The sequence below is a fragment of the Cricetulus griseus genome, chromosome 2 (assembly GCF_003668045.3).
Source record: "Cricetulus griseus strain 17A/GY chromosome 2, alternate assembly CriGri-PICRH-1.0, whole genome shotgun sequence".
NCBI classification, from domain to species: Eukaryota; Metazoa; Chordata; class Mammalia; order Rodentia; family Cricetidae; genus Cricetulus; species Cricetulus griseus.
The window spans coordinates 296728818-296734817 of record NC_048595.1 but is presented as its reverse complement, the minus strand read 5'-3'; the positions used below and the strand labels follow the sequence as shown (position 1 = coordinate 296734817).

Below are 6000 nucleotides of genomic sequence, written 5' to 3'. Positions count from 1 at the left end.
AGGTATGTTGGGGCTGGTTAGGGGATGGATTTAGAAAATGGAATTACTTTAGAAGTAGAATGAGTATTTGGAGGGTGTTTAATATTTCTTGAATTATTTATCTGTATTACAGGATTTGTATAATAAAGGCTCTGCTAAAGTCTTTTGATCCCATTCAAAGAAAAATAGCTGAAAACTGACTTTTCAAACAGTTGCATGGATTTTTATCAACATGGCACTTATTCTATCTGCTATTTACTGGGTGTCCAAGTAGGCATCAATGCTCTGTAAAAACCTGTCAGGCAAAAATTATAACTCTCAATCTATAGCTATGAAGAAATGGATACTAGATTAACTATTAATTTCTCATCTGTTCAATAATTACATGACTATCTTTGACATAAGTCTGCAATAAATGATATTACTCAAGTGTTGGTGGAGATAATTGCTTTATCATAATATTTTGATAAGCTTAATGTATGTATTATATACTACATTATCATCAGTGGTTTTATTCACATTTCTTCCTGATTATACGATAGAGTATACTATAAAAGAGAGAGAAGATTGTATATGTGTTTATTTATTTATTTATTTATTTAATTTGAGAATGGGTCTCACCATGTAGCCTTTGCTGGCCTGGAACTCCCTATGTAGACCAAGCTAACTTGGAGCTCACAGAGATCACTGGCCTCTGCTTCTGCCTCTGCTTCTCGAGGGATTAAAGGTTTATGCCACTACACCTGGCCTATTTTTATTTTTTAAAATTATTCCACTTAGTGCATGGGAGACTGATCACCTTATCCAAAATTTGAGTTTCAGTCTAATTATTTTGTTATTAGAATGCTAATGCTTTGTTATCCTATTTTTCATAGATTGGTGTTTATGTTTGCCTATGGAATTTCTCTGTACAGTCACTGGCATGGAGGAAGGAAGATAAGCCAGAAGTCACACTGAGGTAAATGACCCCTGAGATGCAATTGGAAGACATGCATTCTAAGCTAGTTTTTCCTCTATCCAAATGATAACCATTCAATTTTTCAATCAATGAGAAGGAAACAAATATCATCTACATGAGGATGGATGCCACTTAAAAGGAACAGTGATTGATTGGAGGTATTTCAGAGGCACAGAGGAAAATATGGCAAATCTGATCAGTTTGTATATGCAGCTGATGAGATGTGGGCTGGGAAATAAACACATGCTACCCAAGAACTGCCAACGACCTGTGAAGTTGATTAACTTGCTGTTTCAGATCTGATGGGTTAAAACAAGTCTTTCTTAAGTCATGCTTCAGCTCTGTAAATTTGTTTTGTTTTATTTTGAGATAGGGCCTCTTTCTCTCTTCCTGGCTATCTTGGAGCTTACTATGTAGACATGGTGGCCTTGAGCTCACAGAGATCCTCATGCCTCTGCTTCTTGGGTGTTGGAATTAAAAATTTGCACCACCACATCTGGCAGAGCTCTGTAATTTTTACAACATACTAAGCCTGAAATATATTGAGTATCTGATTTTATATAGAGGCAAACATCTTCCAGTAATGCCGATAGGACATTATGCTGTTGGTTGCTAATTGGGAAAATTAGAAAGAACATCCACATACAATTAGAAGAAGTTCTGTTGCTTTCTGAGGGTTTCCTCACTAAATGGTTAAAATATTCAGCTCTGTAAAGCAAGCAACCTACTTTTAAACAGGTGGTGCTAGCTATGTACATTCACATGCTGTTTTAATCATGTAATATCTGTTGATCATTAATAACAGATGATAATTATTGTGAACACTAATGGGATCTCTGGATTCCCTCTAGAGACAAGGTTCCTCTCTTCCGGGTAACTCTAATGGCTCTCGTGCCATTGCTCTTCCTCTTTGTGCTTTACAGATCATGACTGCCAGCTTGCTCTTTTTCCCAGATGCTAAATCACTGCCGGATAGAAGAGAAACATTTAACAAATATCCTCAGACTTTTAGCAGATTCAAGTAAGCAATGCTAAGACAATCTTTATAGCCTAGCCTAGGATTCCTGCTTGGATCCTGCAGTTTTGATTAGATTGCATCAATGCATGAAAACATTGGTGTGTGAATCCATGTGAATCCAGTAAGGATTTTTTTTTTTAAATTCCTGGATATATAGTATTTCATTTTCTATTGTTTTTTTTTTCCCCCTCAGTTCCTTTGGTACAGCTGGAAAAGTCTGTCTAACTCTTTTTAACCTTTCTTTAGTCTGATGCTTCTAACATTTTGTCCCTCTCGAATATCTTTCCTTAACAAACAGAAGCAGATGGTAGACTCTTGATAGCTCTGTTTGGAGCAGGTTATCCCCTTCCTAGTTCAGAGCCTACTCTGGCCCTGTTGTGCAGTGGTCTGGTGAGGTCACCAGATGCCTGTGATGACTCTAACAGTGCTCTAGGAAACTGAGTCATTAATCACTGCCAACTGCTTGTTTGCAGGGATTTATTCCATCTTCTTCCCATGCCAGCATCATCTAAAGACAATCAGATGCTTTAGTCAGCAGCTTCTGGAGTTCAAGAAACTCCCCAAAACTTTTTTTTTTTTTTTTTTAATCCCAGAATTAGGACCATAAAGTCCAGGCCTGAATAAGTAAGATTTCCCTCCTCTCATGTACACTGAAGGAAGTCTGCAACTTTCAAAGAAGCCTGTGAACACAGGGCTGTGTTTTTGTTTTTGTTTTTTTCTAAAGATAGAATAGAGTGAAGTTTTGGAAACATTGGAAGAGAAAACTTAAGTGTAAAGTGTGTATCTTAAGGTGTGTAAACTACTGCGTGCTCTTTCCTTTAGGTATTTTTGTTTAACTATTGTTACCAAGGAAGTTGGTGTACCATCTTGGGGTTCTTAGTTTAGTTAATACATTTAAAAAACGGATTAAAAAGGAAGCCAGAGGATAGTGTTAGAGTTTAAAAGAAAAACAAACAAACAAACTCAAAATAGGTGTTGACTGTAAATCTCAGCAGCTGCCTGGAACAAAACAGAGACAAGAAGAGACACGTGAGTTAAGCCAAAATGGAAATCAGCCATATGGTAGAGAGAAAGAGTGGAGCCCACAGTGTTAGAGAAAGCTCGCTTAGAAAAGAGGTGGAGAGACGAGAAGAAGCGATGTTTTCCTGAGTGATTCAAAAAAGTGGATACATTTGCAAAACTCCATGTCTGCTACTCTGTAGGAAACTGAAGGAGGAAAAGGAATTCTGGGAAGGAACAGTACATTCTCTCATTAAAAGAGTAATTATTCCTCCTATGTCTTCAGCATGGCTTAAGAATCTGCATTCCTTTAGCCCAATGAGTGACCAACCCTGCTGGGATGCTAGGTCTCTACCCATGGCCAGAGACTTCCTTTACTTCACAAAAGGAGCTAGTTTTTCCACCATGGTCCTGTAACACCTCTATAACTCCATCTAGACTTTAAATGCACACAGTCCAATGTATTTGAACAAGGAATTTTACTTCCAAGATTATCCCCCAAATTACTCTGGGATGAGTCTTCAAAGAAACTGTACAAGAATATTTGTAAAGTATTGCTTGTAACAATAAAAGTTTAAACACAATTTTAAGTAAACATCTTTCTTAGAAGGCTAGTTAAGTAAGTTAACATCCATAAAGGAGATTCTTTTAACCACTTGAGTCAATGAAATACACATTGAAGCAGAAGACCAATCAATGTGGTCATTTGTATCTGAAAAGAAAGAAGCCCATATGCACATATGTGAGTTCTTATATATTTGTACCTATAGCCTTTCGGACATTTTGCTAGCAGTAGTTAGTGCTAATGAAGTGCTAAGGAAGGTCAAAGAAGTTTCACTTTTTAAAAATAAAGCTTAAAGTGGCTGATTAGTACATATAATTCTGGTGAAACAAGTAGGTAAAAATTAGACAAACACATGATGCTATGACTGTTCGTTTTCTCACCAGGATTTCTTACAGCTTGCTTTACACAGGAAGAAGTCTGACTCTAAGGACAGACCTGTGTTCTGCCCCTGCAGGTTGGCTTTGTAATCTTTACCTAAAGTATTCAATGTCTCCCAGACCTATTTATATTTTTCTTTCTGTAAAAGAAGGCAATACTAAGAAGTTAAGAGCTATTGTGAGGATTAGGTAGTAAAGTCCCCTAGCACAAAGCCTGTGACATAACCATTAATAAGATCCAGTTCTCTTTCCAACTTCAGGAGATAATGATGCCTTCTTTTCCAAACCCTTTGTTTGCTTGTTTTCCCCTTCAATGAGGGCATGTTGTCCCTGATAGCCCACTGAAGGTTTTATGGGTGTGCAGGCATATAAGGAAAGCATCCTGGACAGAGCCCTGATTCAGAACATGTCTCCATGAAGGCTCAGAGCAGGTGGGGCTCTTTCCCACTGCGCTCAGCATCCTCTCTAGGGCTTGGAAGCTTCACATTTCTTTGTGGCTGTGATCCCTAGGTCCCTCTGTAGTTCTCTTAGTTCTGTTAGCTGCTCAGCTTAGGAGAACCAAACAGCCACAGCCACCAGTGTTGCAACCACTCCCCTCCTGAGGCTTTTCCTTTCTGGAAGAGGATTCTTCTTCTTCCTCCTCCTCGTCCTCTGCTTCCTCATCTTCCTCCTCATTTCTCATCCCTCCTCCTTCTACCTTTTCTTATTATATTTTAGTTTTAAAACATGTAAAATATTAATTATTAATTTTGTTTTATGTTTAAAAATAAAGGGAAGTTTGGGGGCAATAGATGTGATTTACTGCACCCAGTTTTGTGTGTGTGTGTGTGTGTGCGTGTGTGTGTAGAAATCAGTGGAGACTAGGAAGCAAGCACAGTGTTTTCTTTGGTCTCCCTGTGACCTACTTGTTGTCATATATTACATGCTGTGTACTTTCACACACACCAGCTTCATATGTTGCTGAAATCTGAGGCTACAGTTACAACTTCACAGAGGGACACATTCATTCCTCTGGGCTCTGATGGGAGACCAGCAACCCAACACTTTCCCTTGCTTTCAGATTTGTTTTAATGTACAGGTTCCCAAGTACATCCTGGTAGAGCTGGAGATACTTGTGAATAGCAGAGGGTGCAGGGCCTTGTATCTGTTTCTGTTACCTTGAGTCAGTATGTCTCATGAGTCAGTATCAGTTTGTAATGTGGGTTTGGGCTAGAAGGTCCTAGATATAGAGCAGGACAGACTGAGGTTTTGGTCTTTTTTGTTCTTGTTGTCTTTTGCTTTCTGGACTGGAAGTTGAAACTAAGGCCTTGTACATGTTGGGTAAGCATTCTGTCACCAAGCTGTAGATCCAGCAGAACCAGGTTGGAAAAGAGCCTTGAAACTTTCTAGCAAGTGGCCTAAGGCAAATTACTGAATTTTCCAGCCTTAGCTTCTTCATTTGTGTAATAGTGATGAAATGGTACTAGGCCTAGTGTGATGAGCACAGTAGTAATGTATAGCCAGTGCTCAGTGAGGGACTGTGCTAAGTTGAATCTCAGTTGCTTTAAATTTCATGGCCTCTCCTTCCTCATCATTGTGGTCATTATCTTTGTCGTTATCATAGTAGTCCTCCTCCTTTTCCTTCTCTTCTTTTTTTAAAATTTTTGTTTGTTTGTTTTGAGACAGAGTCTCTTTATGCAGCCCTGTTTGTCCAGAGGCTCACTATGTAGATTAAGCCGGCCTCAAACTCATGCAGAACGACCTGCCTCTGCATGGAAAGTACTGGGATAAATATGTGTAAAACGTTATGGTGGTTAATTATTTAAGTTTTGGGCAATGTCTTTTCCTCTATTAGGTTTTAAGTGGCCAACATAGTGCTGAAGCACTGGAAGGATGAATAAAAGAAATGAATGAAGGGACTCTCCAAAAGAAAAGCAGTGTGACTAGCTCTACGGCACATTTATCATGCGCCTGTGACTGATGTCTTTGAAGATCCTTTTTTGAGATCATTTCTTTCTTGTCTTCTAGTCTCCTTCAGAATGATTTCCTGCCTCCACTCTTTATAAAGTATTGTTCACAAGTGTTTTATTATAGCACATTTTCTCTCTTCTCCCACGAATCAAAG

The 6000-nt window shown here is 38.6% G+C and overlaps 1 long non-coding RNA gene across 1 annotated transcript in view; it reads left to right on the top strand.

Annotated features, from left to right (window-relative positions):
• Nucleotides 1-847: 847 nt before the first annotated feature.
• Nucleotides 848-6000, top strand: part of LOC113834126 — a 44460-nt gene continuing 39307 nt past the window's right edge. The window contains exon 1 of the long non-coding RNA XR_003482423.2: nt 848-937. This is a non-coding gene — a long non-coding RNA (uncharacterized LOC113834126). The remainder of the gene's footprint in view (nt 938-6000) is intronic.